Source organism: Sminthopsis crassicaudata, chromosome 5, assembly GCF_048593235.1.
Source record: "Sminthopsis crassicaudata isolate SCR6 chromosome 5, ASM4859323v1, whole genome shotgun sequence".
Taxonomy (NCBI): Eukaryota; Metazoa; Chordata; class Mammalia; order Dasyuromorphia; family Dasyuridae; genus Sminthopsis; species Sminthopsis crassicaudata.
In genome coordinates, this window is record NC_133621.1 from 109,120,054 (window position 1) to 109,137,119 (window position 17,066).

A 17,066-nucleotide genomic window follows, 5' to 3' on the forward strand; every position below is an offset into this window, starting at 1 on the left:
TATAAGAAATGATATCCCAATTCATAATTACTCCATAAAAAAAATTAAGTGGAAATGTTTGAATTATCTGCTATATTCTAGTATACATGATTTTTAGCTCCCTATATGTTAATTAGGATGTTTCAGGATGCTAGCATTTAGCTTCTGACCCTGTGAATTCAACTTCAACTTCAAAATGACTAAATCATTTCACAACTAACTAATCAACATACAACTGGAATAATAGAAGACAAGTAGTCGAGAGGTATAGAGGAAGAGAAGATTCAGCATGAAACCTTAAAAAACAAGCTATACAAAAAAGAACTGAGTTTTTGATGATGTTTGCCTGTATCACTTATACTGATACCGCTGAGTCTTAGTTTGGTCTTTTGTCCCAAACATTATTGAGGTTTTACTGCATATGTTAATTTACAAGACTTTGGTTTAGAGACACTAAAAGTAAGTGCTTTTACCAGTAAGACTGATATAAATAGGTGAGACTGTAGGATTATTGAAGAAAAAGATGATGTATCCAATTATAAGAAGATAAATGCCAAGAAACATGATAGTCAACATGAGTACTTTTATGACTATGTGTGGGAATAAGAGAAGTGAACATTTAACTGTCTAAAATATTTATGATACCCAAAATGAACCTGTATTAGCATCTTCTATCTCCTAACTACCCATGGTTTGTGAACAAAAGGTATCCCTGCACCTTACTAAGGCTGTCTAGATAGACATATATGTACAAATACATATGTACACACAAATGCAGATATCTACACACATAATTTTATTCTCTACAACTCCTAGTCATTCCCTCTCTCTCATTGCTCTTCAATTTCTACCTCATCATTATCTGTCTACAGATAGATTCACTTTTTTCCAAAGAAAAAAACAAACCATCAAAAAGCCAACTCTCCTGGACTCTTCTACCCCTTTCAGCTATTCACTCTATCTCTTCTGTCCCCTTTATTCTGCAACTCAATTTTCTCTAGGCCACAAATTTTTTCATTTGTAAATGTAAAGCCACTTTGAAACCACCTCTGGGGTTTTTGTGTGAAGATTCATTGAGATAATATGTAAATGTAAAACATTTTGCAAATCTGAAGGCACCAAATAAAGGCTACTTATTATTTCTAGTAAAGTTTTTTTTAGAAAGAGATGCTTATACCCTTTGACCCAGCAGCGCTACTACTGGGATTATATCCCAAAGAAATACTAAAGAGCGGAAAGAGACATATATGTGCCAAAATGTTTGTGGCAGCTCTTTTTGTTGTAGCTAGAAACTGGAAGATGAATGGATGTCCATCAGTTGGAGAATGGTTGGGTAAATTGTGGTATATGAAGGTTATGGAATATTATTGCTCAGTAAGAAATGACCAGCAGGAGGAATATAGAGAGGCCTGGAGAGACTTAAATCAACTGATGCTGAGTGAAATGAGCAGAACCAGAAGATCACTGTATACTTCAACAACGATACTGTATGAGGATGTATTCTGATGGAAGTGGAAATCTTCAACATAAAGAAGAGCCAACTCACTTCCAGTTGATCAATGATGGACAGAGGTAGCTACACCCAGAGAAGAAACACTGGGAGGGGAATGTAAATTGTTAGCACTAATATCTGTCTGCCCAGGTTGCATGTACCTTCGGATTCTAATGTTTATTGTGCAACAAGAAAATGATATTCGCACACATGTATTGTACCTAGACTATATTGTAACACATGTAAAATGTATGGTATTGCCTGTCGTCGGGGGGAGGGAATAGAGGGAAGGGGGGGTAATTTGGAAAAATGAATACAAGGGATAATATTATAAAATATATATATATATATATATAATAAAATTAAAAAAAAATAATAAAAAAAAATAAAAAAAAAAAAAGAAAGAGATGCTTACTCATGATTTTACTTTCTTGCCGACACAAGAATAACATATTCTCAGTGTACCATGTGATTGAGGAATTATTGAGGATCCCAGGGAAAACTGGCATTAAATGAAGACCTGATTAGTCCACATCTAACACTTAATGTGGAAAGAACTTGAGCAAATTGCTTAACAGTTCTAAGTCTCCATTTCCTAATCTGCAAAAGTAGATGGATGGATGAGATGTGTCAGGTAACTTCCAGATTTAAATTCTATAATCCTTTTTTTTTTTTTTTTAAGATCCTACTGATGTTATCAAACTTCACTATTTAATCATAGATACCATGCAACACCAAATTACATTACTTAAATGACATCTTATGAATAATATGTTACAATGATAAAACTGAGGCAGAGAATATATAACAAATGCTTATCTAAATTCATTCACTCAAAGCACAGCAATGTGTCATCATTCTGTACACACAATAAAAGTTCCTTGAAGATGGGTCCTCAAGTATAAAATAAATTATACTATCCAAATCAAATATAAACAAAAGATTCAGTTTGACAAATTAAGAAGGAGTCCCCTTCATGTCTCGGTCATTAGTAACTGCTACTTCCTCATAGTTCTTCGAGCTATAGCTTCTAATTCTTTGGATGGACTATTTCAGCAAATCTGAGTTTGCTGTGACAGGAAGAACTAGTGCAAGTACCATGGAAAAGAAAAGTTATATCCTTCTTTTCTTAAGTCATTTCTTCTGTTTTCTTCCTTCATAAAAAAATCTAAACTTTGAAAGGACCTATTCACAGAGTAAAGTATTGTAAAAACCACTTGATAATCACCTGATTTTCTACCATGGTAAAGTGGAACACATATTAAATTTGGAATCAGGTAACCCATATTTGAATGCTGACAGCAGTTATGCAACTATGAACCAATCCTATTCACATACAAAGAACAGCTGAAGACACTGAAGTTTAGCTTTAAATAGAAGAAAACTTTATGAAGGCCAAAATCACCATTTCAAATATCTGAAACACTTTCATGTGAAAAGGAAATTATCCATGCTATCTGATTTCAAAGGTCAAACTAAAACCAATGGTAGAAATTATTGGAAGTTAATTTGGAAACAGAATAAGTAAGAACTTCTGAATGATTAATAATCTAAAAATAGAATAGAATGCTTCATTAGATAATAAGTTCCCATTACTAAAACTGTTCAAAAAGATAATGACTATTTGGTGGGGATGTTAAAGGACAGATTCATGATTAAAATAAGGATTGGTCATCAAATGATGTCTAAGTTTCTCCCTATAGTCCAATTCTTCAATTCTAAGGAGTTACCATTAATAACTTCCAAAAGAGTTCACGTGTGAAAAAGAGGAAAAAAATAAAACAAAATAAAACAAACTTGTTAATTTTATTTTTGAAACTTTCTTTGGAGAAATGAAAAACAAAACATAAAACTAGTTGGAATCTATCTATCTATCTATCTATCTATCTATCTATCTATATTTTAAATTCAAAGGCAAATATAACTGATGTTTGGTTATCATCTTTCAGTTTTTTGTGTGTCTAGTAATGGCTTGTCTCACATTTTTTCAGTTCATCACTTTTTAAAGTTTATGTCTTTGCTTTCATGAACCTGTGCTTTAACTGGAAGCCCTTCAAAACACGTGACAATTAATTATGTGCTAAATGAGTCTCTGGTCCTCAGCTTTTATATTAATAAAGAACAGGCTGGGGAAAAAGGACATTTAACATACTATCTAATATTAACAGAGCTTGGTATATTGTAATGCATCCAGTTAAAACTAAAAGTTTCAAAATGCTATCTCTTCACATTGCCTATTTTCATGAACATATTAATTGGCCTTAAAAGTCTGCAGTCCATTTGCAATTTCTTTGCAGAAACAAATTACTCAAACTACTCAGAAGCTATCCTCTATACAGCATTAGTCCCCTAACCAACATACCAAGAATGCTAATGGAAAGCTTAGTGGGCTGCAGCAGACATGCCATCTCTGCAGGTTGTCTGCAACTTTTGATACTAACAAATTTTTCTTCCCCTATTCCAAAGGGCTCAGCAGGGACTACAGATTTGTGTTGCTTTTATAGCTACCTGAATTTTAGAAAATTCTGCTTCTGTCAGCAAACCAAAATAACTAATTTAGCTAACTCTTTTGATAAGTAAGTTATTCCTCCAGAACCGTTCATTTTTTCTGATAACCTAGATGCTTATCTTGCTTTATATTCCTTCTTATTCTCTATATTGTACAGTAAAAACAAATAAAAACAAACAAAAAAATGAAACATTGGCCTTGAGGTCAGACAAAATGTGGGTTTTAGTCTCAGGCTCAAGCACTTATTAAACACATGACTTTAGACAAATTATTTAATTTCTCTGAGTATCAGTTTCATATTATTAGAAGTTATATAATTATTATAAAATAAATTTATAATTTACAATATAATTTTGTAATTATGTAATTATACATATGCATGTATATGTGTTTTATAATTATAAAATAGTATGATGGAAGGGTAATATATTTTATTGGATATAGCACTAGATTCATAGTAAATAGAAATAGATATCAAAATCAGGCTCAACTAAAGAATTGTCAAAAGCACTCCCTTAAATATATAACTGAATAGCACTTTTCAAATAATAAATGAAAATTCATGACCTTGCTCAATGTTTTATCAATTTTCTGAGCAAATGTTTGCTTTTCTATATTTGCATTGTTCATATTTAGACTGGAAGTTTCTTAGCAGCAGGGTACATTTTTGATGAATTTGATTTATAGGATCTACCAATCTAGGTAAGCAAGTTCTTTTCCAAGTCTGGCAGAGATCAGGTGGAGAAGACAAAGAGGTAAGATGTTCCAAAAATAAAAGATAGGAGGGAGTATTTAGTAATAATAAATGCTTATTAAATTGAATTGAACTATATACAGGTGTTCAAATGCTATGTATCATACAGCTTCTTGCTTAGGACTTTCTTCTGAGGTAAGAGTAAGCAGCCAAGTTTTCCCTCAAAAACTACATGAAACCAAGCCTCTGAACACAGTCTAAAAGAATGAAATCACTCTCCTGCTCAAGAGAGACTGGGAAAACTTCAAGAAAGGTCAGTCTTACTGGGGTCAAAGGGGTGTATAGCCCAGATCAGACAGACTCTGGGAAAGGCAGTGAGAGGGTCTTAATCACAGCAAATCAGCAACTAAAACCCTAAGTCTTGGCCCAATACAGAAGCAAACCATAGAGGCAGTCTCCAGTACCAGCTCCAAAGGCAAACTCTGGGAAACCAGGCTATTTCCTGTAAAGAGCAGACAAACTCCCCCTGCAAACACAAGGGGACCCTGTGATCAAAGCCAAGATTCAGAGCTGCATAGGAAGCTTGGGACAGTGCTCCCTTTACCCTAGGAGCAGAGGTCCACCTTAAAAATTTTAAAAGAAAAGAAAAAAAAGAGGAAATACCAAAGGGAAAAAAAATGAGGGACAAACAAAAAAGAAACTTGAACATAGAAAGCTACTATGGTGACAGGACAGACCAAAACACCAACTCAGACTATCATAAAGGAGGGAAAGTGACCCACATGCACAAAAATGCTTGTGGCAGCCCTTTTTGTAGTGGCAAGAAACTGGAAATTGAGTGAATGCCCATCAATTGGAGAATGGCTGAATAAATTCTGGTATATGAATATTATTGTTCTGTAAGAAATGACCAACAGGAAGAGTTCAGAAAGGCCTGGAGAGACTTACATGAACTGATGCTGAGTGAAATGAGCAGAACCAGGAGATCATTGTACATGGCAACAGCAAGATTATATGATAATCAATTATGATGGATATGGTTCTCTTCAATAATGAGATCATTCAGACCAGTTCAAATGATCTTGTAATGAAGAGAGCCATCTGCACCCAGAGAGAGGACTGTGGGAACTGAGTGTGGTTCACAGCATAGCATTTTCACTTTTTGTTGTTTGCTTGCATTTTGTTTTCTTTCTCATTTTTTTTCTTTTTGATTTGATTTTTCTTGTGCAGCAAGATAATTGAATAAAAATGTATACATATTTTGGATTTAACATATATACTTTAATATGTTTAACATATATTAGATTACTTGCCTAACTAAGGGAGGGAGTAGGGACAAGGGGGGAGGGGATTGGAACATAAGGTTTTACAAGGGTCAATGCTGAAAAATTAAACTTGCATATATTTTGAAAATAGAAAGCTTTAATAACACACACACACACACACACAAACTCAGACTAGGACAGAATATCCATAGAGGAAATCTCAAATAGGGATAAGAATTGGTCTCAGACCCAAAGAGGCTTCAAGGAAGTGCTCAAATAAGGAAGGTAGGAGAAAAAAATGAGAACAGAAATGAGAGCTATGCATGAGAGAGTCAATATTTTTAAAAAGGAAAAAATTAGTGTCTGAAGAAAACAACTATTCAAATAGCAGAATAAACCAAAGGAAAGAAAGAGATTTAAAATATAACTGAAGAAAATTGCACAATTAGAACAGGGCAAATGGAACCTAATGACTTTGTGAGGCAGCAAGAATCAAACAAACTAAAAAGAATGAAAAAGTAGAAGAAAATGTGAAATAACTCATTGACAAAAAAGCCAACCTGTGGGTAAATTGTGGTATATGAAGGTTATGGAATATTATTGCTCGGTAAGAAATGACCAGCAGGAGGAATATAGAGAGGCCTGGAGAGACTTAAATCAACTGATGCTGAGTGAAATGAGCAGAACCAGAAGATCACTGTACACTTCAACAACAATACTGTATGAGGATGTATGCTGATGGAAGTGGAAATCTTCAACATAAAGAAGATCCAACTCACTTCCAGTTGATCAATGATGGACAGGGGTAGCTGCACCCAGAGAAGAAACACTGGGAGGGGAATGAAAATTGTTAGCACTAATATCTGTCTGCCCAGGTTGCATGTACCTTCTGATTCTAATGTTTATTGTGCAACAAGAAAATGATATTCGCACACATGTATTGTACCTAGACTATATTGTAACACATGTAAAATGTATGGTATTGCCTGTCGTCGGGGGGAGGGAATAGAGGGAAGGGGGGGTAATTTGGAAAAATGAATACAAGGGATAATATTATAAAATATATATATATATAATAAAAAAAAAAAAAAAAGAAAGGAATCTTAAAGGGACCCCAACCCTCATCATTACTAACATTTTGCATTGCTAACATATTATTTTACTGTGTAAAAATAAAACTTCATTCAATAATCAAAAAAAAAAAAAAAAAAAAAAAAAGCCAACCTGGAAAATAAATCCAGAAAAAACAGTTTTAAAATTATAGTCCTACCTGAAGGCCATGACCAAAAAAAAAGAGCCTGCATAGCATTCTACAAAAGGTCATTAAGGAAAAATGCCCTGCTATTCTAAAAACAAAGGGGGAAATACTCATCGAAAGAATCCATCAATCACCTCTGCAAAGAAATTCCATAAGGAAAACCTGAAGGAACATTGATACAAAACTCCAAAACTATAATTTCAAGGGAAAAAAATACTGCAAATTGCCATACAAAAACAATTAAAATATCAATGAGCAACAGTCAGGATAACCCAGAATCTGACAGCTTCTATAATAAAGGATCAGAAGGCCTGGAATACATCATTCTGGAAGGCAAATGCCTGGGGTTATAATCAAGAATTACCTACCCAGGGAAAGTCAGTATTATCTTTTAGGGAAGGAGATGGAGTTTAAGTGACTAAAAAAATCAGAACTAAACAGAAAATTTAATCTATAAACACAGGATCCAAGAGAAGAATAGAATGGTAAACAGGGGGAAAATATATTTAAAGGTTATATATGTAACTCTTGAGAATTGTATCTGACAGGGAGGCAGAGTGGGGTATCACATGGGCTGAGGGTATGGCTGTAAATGGTCCCTGATGTGATGACATCAAAGAAAAAGATAATAAGGGATGGAAAAAGGTTTGTACTGGAAAAAGGGCATGTATAATGGAACAATTAATTCACACCAAGAGACTCAAAAGACCTATAATCAAGGGGAAAAAGGGAGGGGGATGAGAACTCTGTTTGAAGCTTGATCTCAACAGTTTTTTTTTTTTTTTTGGCTCTAAGAGGGAATAACTGAAACATTAAGTTGGATACAGAAATTTATCTAATCCTGTAAAGAAATAGGAGGAGAAAGAGGAAAATAAAAGGGAGGAACAGAATATAAGAGAGGGCAAAAACATAAGGAAAAAAGGTAAGAGAAAGAAAGAGGGGTTTATAGAAGAAAAGGTAGTGGGTGGGGTGGGTAAAAACATTAGTAAGAGAAGGTGGAGGAGTGATAAAAGAAAAAGTAGTAGGTGGAGTAGGTAAAAAGAACACACCAGTAAGGACAGGGTAGAAACAGAGTACAAAAGTATATAAGGGAGAAAATAGGATGATGTGAAATACAGAGCTGGTAATCAAAAGTGAATGTGAATGAGATGAACTCTCCCATAAAAAGGAAGCAAATAAAGTGGATTAAAAAAACAAAATCCTACAATATAGAAAGGTAAATAATCAAATAGGGGTACTATGACTTAGGTTCACAGAAATAAGATAACACTATAATTTAATGAGACTGGATTGATTGTGTGGCTTAGAAAAATGCCCAAGAGACATTCTAAAAATGATTTGAACAGTGAATGATAGATATTATTATTGTGTATGAATGGTCTCTGAAGATAATTATTTTGGATGTGTAGATTCTGGTATATTTATTTATTTTCAATTTAATATTATTAATAATATAGTTATGTTTTCAACATTTTCATGTCAATATCAAATTAAACTTTTCATTTTTTATTTCCAACTCTCATCTTGGAATGACAAAAATCATGGGACCTGGGTTTTTTAAAGGAAATTGTAGATTAACTAGTCTATTCCCCTGATTTTACTGATTAGGAAACTGGAAGATCAAAGAGCTTTGTATTTTACCCAAAGATAAACTTATTAAATGAGAGAGAGAACAAGGTCTTCTGACTTTCAAATCCAGTTATCTTTCCTTTTTTTCTTTGATTTTCAAATTCAACAAATTATGTTTTCCTTTTTGTCCCTTAATTTCACAGAATTTTTCTTTTTTCCTCTCTACCAAGAAATTCAGTCACTACTTACAGGAAGAAATTTCTAAAAACTCATTTCCCTATTTCTATTATTACAGCAAAAACCTATTCATGATATGAGTATTATATAATCTAACTGGTATATATCTAATTTTGTTTTTCTTCCTTAGCAAAACTATTTTCCTTTCATCATTCAACATATGTTTTATTTTTCAAAAATCTATAGGCTGTTTTTCACCACCCTTTTTTATAAGAGATGCTCAAGTTCATATACCTCCAAAGAATAAAATATGAAATTAAAAGTTGAATCCTATTAAAACAGATATTGCAAAAACCTACTACATAAATTTCAATTTTGAGACCACATAGTTCCCAAGTCAAAATAAAAATATCAGAGTCTCCATGCCATTTTAAAACTAAAATAACTGATCTCCACTAGAGAATGGTCCCTGACAATGCAGTGTCTACATCTATTTTAATATATATTATGGAACAGTCTGTTGAACTTAGCAGAACCCACTTTTTTCAAGTGATAAATTGATAGCAAAATTCTAACACAGCAGAAGAAATTGAATCAAGTTTTAGCATTTCGTTAAAATGTGATTTGATTCACAGGGCTTAGCTTTCCTTCATTAAAAGAAGAGTGATTAAAAAGAAATTTACTAATCCAACTTACTGAAATTATCTGAACATGGGACTTCTTAGAAATCTTTTTTAGGTTAAGAGAAAAAAATTTTAAAAGCTGTAGCTTAAGAATTTGCCCAAAGAATTGCACGGGGTCACACAGAATATCAGTAACAACAGTACAACCCAAATCTTTTCAAAATACTGTTTCACTCATAAGTTCTTTTTATTTACTATAATTATATAGCTTAAGAAGACAATAATACAGTCTCAGGTGAAATATGAAGAAATGGCTGATAAACATCATGCCAGGTAATGACATTATAATGCCCTATCAGCAGCGTCTTCAGCAAGTCATTTCCTAATCCTGTGTCTCAGTTCTCCAAAAGTTCCAAAGTTCTTTTGATGCTGGTAAACTGAAATTAATTATTCAGACTCTAGAATGACTTAAATATTTTCTGATTCTACCAACTCTATCATGAATAGTTGCAAGTTTACTTATGAGAGACTGGTCAATGGCAGATCTAGTCCCTGAAAAGAAGGATGTGATTTTTTTTTTTTTTTTTTTTAAGAAATTGAACTAGAGATAAAATGATCACAAAGGAGAAAAAGATATTGTATATTCAAAGCCTAATAGAGCAAACTATGAATATGTCATATTATAGGGAGTGAGGCACACAAAAAGTAATAGTATAATACAATTTCATGAACATAGCTCATTTTTATTTCACTAATACAATTGTTATAATTTCACCATTGCTGTTGTTTATACCACATCTGTCAGTATAAACATAAAAAAAAAGAAAACATTGTGGACTGACTCATTTTCCTTAATAACAGTACTGGTAATGAAACAAAAAGAGAAAATGCTAGAATCAAGTTGCAAGGTGAATGTTGCCCAAAGCAATAAATAAGTAGGAATATTAGCAAAGCTCATGTCTAGCCTACTTGAGTTGGATAGAAAAAGGTAAATAAAACAAAAACAATTGCTTTTAGATAGTCTGCTCCAAAGCAGAACCACAGATCCAAAATAAAGGCCAGTGAAACTCTGATCTGAAGTATGCTTCAGAAAGGTTCAAAGATGAGCTTTAACACAACAGGCTATGGTACACCTTGGATCAAATATGGGACAGTTGGAAGACCTAAAAGATGGCATTTCTTTTCCTAGTCACATCCATTTTCCTTCTTGAGACAAGGTTTATTAATTAATTCATGTTTCAAAAAAGGTTATATACTGGTGAGTCTCTTGAATTCCATACTTTATGGTACTACACAGACTGAGACTAAGATGGAAAAAAGGAGATGATTAAAAACCCCAAGATTCCCAGATAAGCTCTTCAATATTACAATCTCTTTTTTGTTGTTGTTGCTTTGGGCATTTTTCAATCAATTTTGATAATAAAATGTAAACATACATCTATAGAAACAACAAATGCACACCTTTTGGCAGCATATCTAGGAAATCATAGTCAGAATCTGAACCAAGTCATGTTCATTCAGCCATTCAGTCATGTTTGACTCCATGATCCCATGGACAACTATCTCTCAAAATCTGTCCTATTTATTGTTCCTATTTATTGTTTCTATAATATTATCCTCTGCCATCTCCTTTTCCTTTCACCTTCAACTTTCCTGATATCAGGATCTCTTCCAATAATGCTATTTTCTCATTATGTGCACAAAGTATTTTAAGTTTTCAGTATTTGATCTTCCAGTGAATAGTTTAAATTAATTTATCTAAGTATTGACTGAGTTGATCTCGTTGCTGTCCAAAAAATCCTCAAAAGTTCTCCAGCACCACAATACAAAAATGTCCATTCTATGGAGCTCAGCTTTCATTATAATCCAACTTTCACATTTTACATTCCTATTGGAAAAAACAACAACAGTTTTTCTATATACACCTTTGCTAGTAAAGTGATGTCTTTACTTTTTATTATGTTGTCCAGATTTGTCTTAGCTTTCCTTCCAAGGAGCAAGTAGCATTTAATTTCAAGACTGCATTCACTGTTTTCAATGTTCTCTGAGCCCAGAAATATAATTCTGACACTGCTTCCATATCTTCTTCTAATTGCCTAGAAGAAATGGGCCTAGTTGCCAAGGTCTTGGTTTTTTAATGTTACATTTCAAGCTAGCTTTTATACTCTCCTCTTTCAGTATCATCAAAAGGCTCCTTAATTCTTCCCCACTTTCTGCCAACTGAATGTATTATCTGCATATCTGAAATTGTTGGTATTTCTCCAGGCAACCTTAAATTCCAGTTTTTGATTCATGTAGCCTGGAATTTCACATGACACATTCTGAATATAAGTTAAATAAAGTGACAATGCACTGCCTTGTCTTATTCCTTTTCCAATCTTGAACCAATCAGTTGTTTCATGTGTGATTAAAATTGTTTCTTCTTGGCCTGTAGACAGGATACTTAGAAGACAAGTAGGATGATGTGAGAAGAGATCTTTTTTCTCTAAGGCTTGCCACAAACAAAGATTTGAGAAGAAGAAGAAGGAAGAGGAGGAGAAGAAGCGAAGGAGAGGGAGAAGGAGGAAGAGGAGGAGGAAGAATAGGAGAAGAAGAGAAAGGAGGAGGAAGAGGAGAAGGAGGAGGAGGAGGAGGAGGAAGAGAAGGATAAAAAGGAGAAGAGGAGGAGGAGAAGAAAGAAGAGAACAACAAAACAATGGCCACCTAGCAAATGGTGGCGATTTGGTCTCTAATTCCTCTGCTTGCAATTCTCAATTCACATATTGCTAAACCCTATATTGCAGAATCTTGACCACCACAGATTTTACATTCTAGGTTCTTATGCAAAATTGTTCTTTACACCACTGGACTTTCCCCAGATGAGTTTCATTTCTGTTTTGGCTCAGTAGCTTCATTAGTGCTAAAACTCCTTGTAGTTGTCCTCCATGCTTTCCCAATAATATACTGAACACCTTCTATTTTAAGGGACTTATCTTCTAATGTCATCTCTTTAATCATTTTAATACTGTTCAAGGGATTTTCTTGACAAAGATACTGGAGTGGCTTGCCATTTACCTCTCTAGTGGATCAATTTTTGTCAGAACTCTCCACTATGAGCTGTCTGTTTTGGGTAACCCTGCTTTGTCACAGCTTATAATTTCATACAGCTATGCAAGTCCCTCTATCACAAGACAGAGATTCAGGAAAAGAGGGTCTGTGTAGGAAAGGAATAAAAACTATGTGATAAGAAGTACAGAAAAATATCTTTCCATAAAAATAGCCCTAGAAATTAAAGAAAGGAAGCTAAAATGCTGTGTAAATAGGCCATCACTATGTATTTTAATGAGATAAACCCACAGATTTTACTTTTGAGATATCCTGTGTCACCTAAATATTCTGTTAAGATCGAACAGAGACTTCTACTACCTGCTGTTTCACCAAGATGAATTGGTCAGATTAACTATGGGGAAATATCACCACCAGAATAGATCTTTGGCAACTTTCTAGACAAGTCTGACAAATTACAGCCTCAAGGTTAAGACTTTCTCCCTACCAAATTGCTACCTGATATTCAGGGCCTATTATTCAACCTTTCAGATTAGTAAAGTGGCCAGCCAAGCAGCTTCATTATATGGCAGACTGGAATGCTGCCTTAATGTTGTTTTAAATTCCATACACTTATCTATCTTTCTTTCTTCTGAAAAGTTACTATTTATGACTGCCTTCAGTAGATGCCAGTTCAACGTTTAATCTTTTAGCCTGGCCCCCAGAATTACTGACCTCCAATCAAAAGGAACAATATGCAAAGAATTACTCTAGGATTCTAGGGCCTCTCTGGGTTTAGGAATTCCCCAACAATTCTATGTCCTCTGTAAACATTCTGATTTCAGCACTCTTTCAACTACACTCCCACAAAAACTAATTTTTCTTTTGGGTTGAGGCAATAATTGAGGTTAAGTGACTTGCCCAGGGTCACGCGGCCAGGAAATATTAAGTCTCTGAAACCAGATTTGAACTCAGGTCTTCCTGACTTCAGGGCTGGTGCTCTATCCACTATACCCACTAGCTATCTTCCACAAAAACTCTTATAAGAAGAAAGTTAGAAACTCATTTAGATCAGAAATAAAACTCAATGCAAAAAAGCAAAAACAACACACACACACACACACACACACACACACACACACACACACAAACAAACCCACAAACAGAAAAGTAGGAAAACAAGGAATCTCTCCAAAGAAGTAAAAGTTCAGAATAGTTAACAGTCAAAATGAGTTTTACACATATAACAATGGAAGTTAGGAAGAGAAGGAAAACCAATGAGGTTCTTCTGCCCTCACTGTCATATTGCTGTGGGGCAGCCAAGTCTATTGTTGAAAGCATGGATCAGATTCCTAGGCAAAAGCTTTTCCTTGGTTTCTTCCCCAAATTAATACTCAGGTGCAAATCTAAAAAAAAAAAATCAACTTTAATGATTTGTTTTTGTTTGTCTGTGTTGTAGTGAGGCGAAGGTGGGTAAGGAAAAAAATAGTAAGTTGGAGGAAGGGCACTTTGTCACACTACTGTGGCCTCCTTTGGTGACTTGAATAGCATGTAAGGAGGCTGACTGATAGTTGGCCTCCAGCTGACTGCTCCTCAAGGAATGGGTTGCTTTCCTTTTAGTTTCAAAAACATCCAGACTGCCATAAAAAAAAAAGTGAAAATGTCAACGTGGGGCTCAGAGGACCATCTCTTGAGAAATAGGAATGAGCTCAGACTCTTGCAATATACCTTCCACTTCAAGTAATAAAAAGCAAACTGGATGTCTTACGAAGGTTTTTGGGTACCTGGTTTTTTCCCTTTCTTTCAAAAGCAGTTGGGAAAAAAAAAAAAAGAACTGAAATTCTATTTTTACCTACATGAAAGATGGCTCACCATTTAAAAAAAATAAAACTCAGATTCATATCTCAACCTGGTTGCTCTCCTTATGGAGACTTCCACTCTACAGAGAATACTAATGACTAATATAATTGGGCACTGTTTCCTTTCCTATCAGTCCCCAAGGAGCAATAATCATCACTGTACTGTCATTTCTAATGTAAAATAAAACCACGAATCTAGTGGGACTCAAAGCAAAATGCTGCAAGCTGTTGTTTTACTGCTGCCCTCGTTCATCACTCTTTCAAAATGTATTCTCCTCTTGTAGAAGTTTCCATTAGATTTTATTAAACATATGAGCCCTGTAAAAAGATAAATTGCATGTGGATGTATGCATAATTTCTGCATGTGTATACTTTACAGAGTGTTGAATTTATATCACAAGAATTCAGTTCTAAAATCTGCTTTTCCTCAGATTTTTTTTTTTTTTAAGGGTTAATTGTGTTATAAACCTACTGCACTCCCCTTTCTGGCTTGGGTGAAGTGGCTTATAAAATAGCTAAATGACCTCAGGACATTTCTATTTGCATTCTAGGGTGTCTCAATCAGGAGTCTAACTCTTGAGTTCAATGGCCTGTAAAGTAATGCTAAGCAGTTCTATTCTAGACAGTTTTGATATCCCTTCAAGGCAAATAAGGTTGTCCTTTCTATTTTCATCTCTCAGTGTTGAGGCATATATCCAAATTTTGTGCATTTATATATCTTCTCCTCTCTCAGCCTTACCAAAGGAGACTGGAGGATTTAGAATGGGAAGTAATCTTAGAAACCATCCACTATATATCCAATCAAAAGTCTGATCCCAAGACTATTTTTCTTCTATTAAAAAAACAAAAACAAAAAACAAAAACAAACAAACGAAAAACCCACCGCTTTTTCAATCACTTCTTTTAGTGATTTAGCCCTGTTACTAAGCATCAAACTTAGCCCACCTTATGGAATTTCCCCTTCTTAATGTAAGTTCTGCTAGAGAACTTAGCTCATGTCTGTTCCCCTTGCTACACTCCCTTTGGAAACAGCCCATTGCCAACAGTGTAATAAAATATTTGTCTTTTGATTTGGAGATGGAGTAAGCCTACAAATTTTTTGAGACATATCATGACACTAGTGGAAAATTCAGCATATTTGGGGGGGGGTTCAACCCCCATTCCCCTACCAACACTATTGTCTGGTGGTCCTTTGTCTGTCTGTCTAATCACTCATTCTCAAGTCAGCTTTGCTCTATACTCTCTTGAGGTGACCATGTCAAGCTTCTATGTAGAAGTTGTTTTTGTTTTTTTGTTTTGTTTGGTTTGGTTTGGAGAGGGGGTGGCTGCAAGGCAACTGGGGATAAGTAACTATCACACAGCTAGGAAGTGTTAAGTGTCTGAGTCCACATTTGAATTCAGGTCCTAACTCCAGAGCCAGTGCTCTATTCACTGTGCTATCTATTTGTCCTCTGTAGATTTCTAAAAGTAAATATCCACTCACATTTAAAACTTCAGTGTCATCCTCAATACTTCACTCTTATTTGAGACTAGTTCTATATCTTGCTATTTCTTGTTCTAGATGTCTGGATTATGTTCTCCACTCAAGTTAGCTACTACAACAATCCCACTTCAGTCAGGCCTTTGATCTTATTCCTCATATTGCTGTCAATGATATTTTCCTATATCTTAAGTCTGATCATGTTATTATCCCCAGAATCTCCATAATCCCTACTCAACAAACTATGGTGACTTCCTATTAGCTGGAGAAGCAGTTCTCAAGGTGTGGTTCCAGGATTTCTGGGGGTCCTCCATGTACTAAGATGTGATTTACCTATTAAAATTTACTTATTACCTATATAAAACATATACTTACTTTCCAAAGAGGCATATTTAGAAAAGGAAAGAACATTTTAATACACACACAGACACACAGATGTAAACTTTAACTGAATATATTATAATGGTTTAATTATAGAAGTTAGTTAATATGAGAGTCTAACAGTCTTCTATTAAGTCAGAAGTGAAGAGACTTGCAAATATACATAAAATAATGCCGTTCTTCCAACTGCTTTTTTTTTTTTTGGCATGGAAAATATGATTGTTTTTTCATTAAATATCATTTCTAAAAAATATAATTATTAGTTCAGCTAATACTTTTAAAATTTGGAAAATATGATTTTTATTAAAATATCATTTCTAATAAAATATAACTACTTAATTCAGCTAATACTTTTAAAATTTTGAAAATGTGATTGTTTTTCATTAAAATATAATTTCTAATAAAATATAACTACTTAACTCAGCTAACACTTTTAAAAATTTATCCTTTTAATTTCTAAACATTGATGCATATTAACACAATAAAAAATTCTTTGAGATCTTTAAAAATTTTTAGCCTTAAAGTAATTGAATTTAAAGAGTACCTCTATAATTTTTAAAACTTTTGGGATAAGAATTCATTATCCAACAAAAAATTGCTGGGGGGAAAATTGGAAAATAGTATGGCAGAAACAAGGCATTAAACATCATCTAATATCCTATATTAAGATAACATTGGAATAGGCTTATGACTTAGACATAAAAGAGTGAAACTATAAAAACATTAGGAGAACAAAGGATGGTCTGCCAGATCTCT

The 17,066-nt window shown here is 34.1% G+C and overlaps 1 protein-coding gene and 1 long non-coding RNA gene across 2 annotated transcripts in view; both read right to left on the minus strand.

Moving 5' to 3' along the window:
* EXOC4 (exocyst complex component 4) overlaps positions 1-17,066 on the minus strand; it is a 911,913-nt gene that overhangs the window by 401,147 nt on the left and 493,700 nt on the right.
* LOC141543058 (uncharacterized) lies at positions 1,871-16,513 on the minus strand. The gene is made up of 2 exons (XR_012482313.1): positions 7,164-16,513; positions 1,871-6,499 (listed from the first exon to the last, which is right to left on the minus strand). It is a non-coding gene; the product is annotated as an uncharacterized LOC141543058 (long non-coding RNA).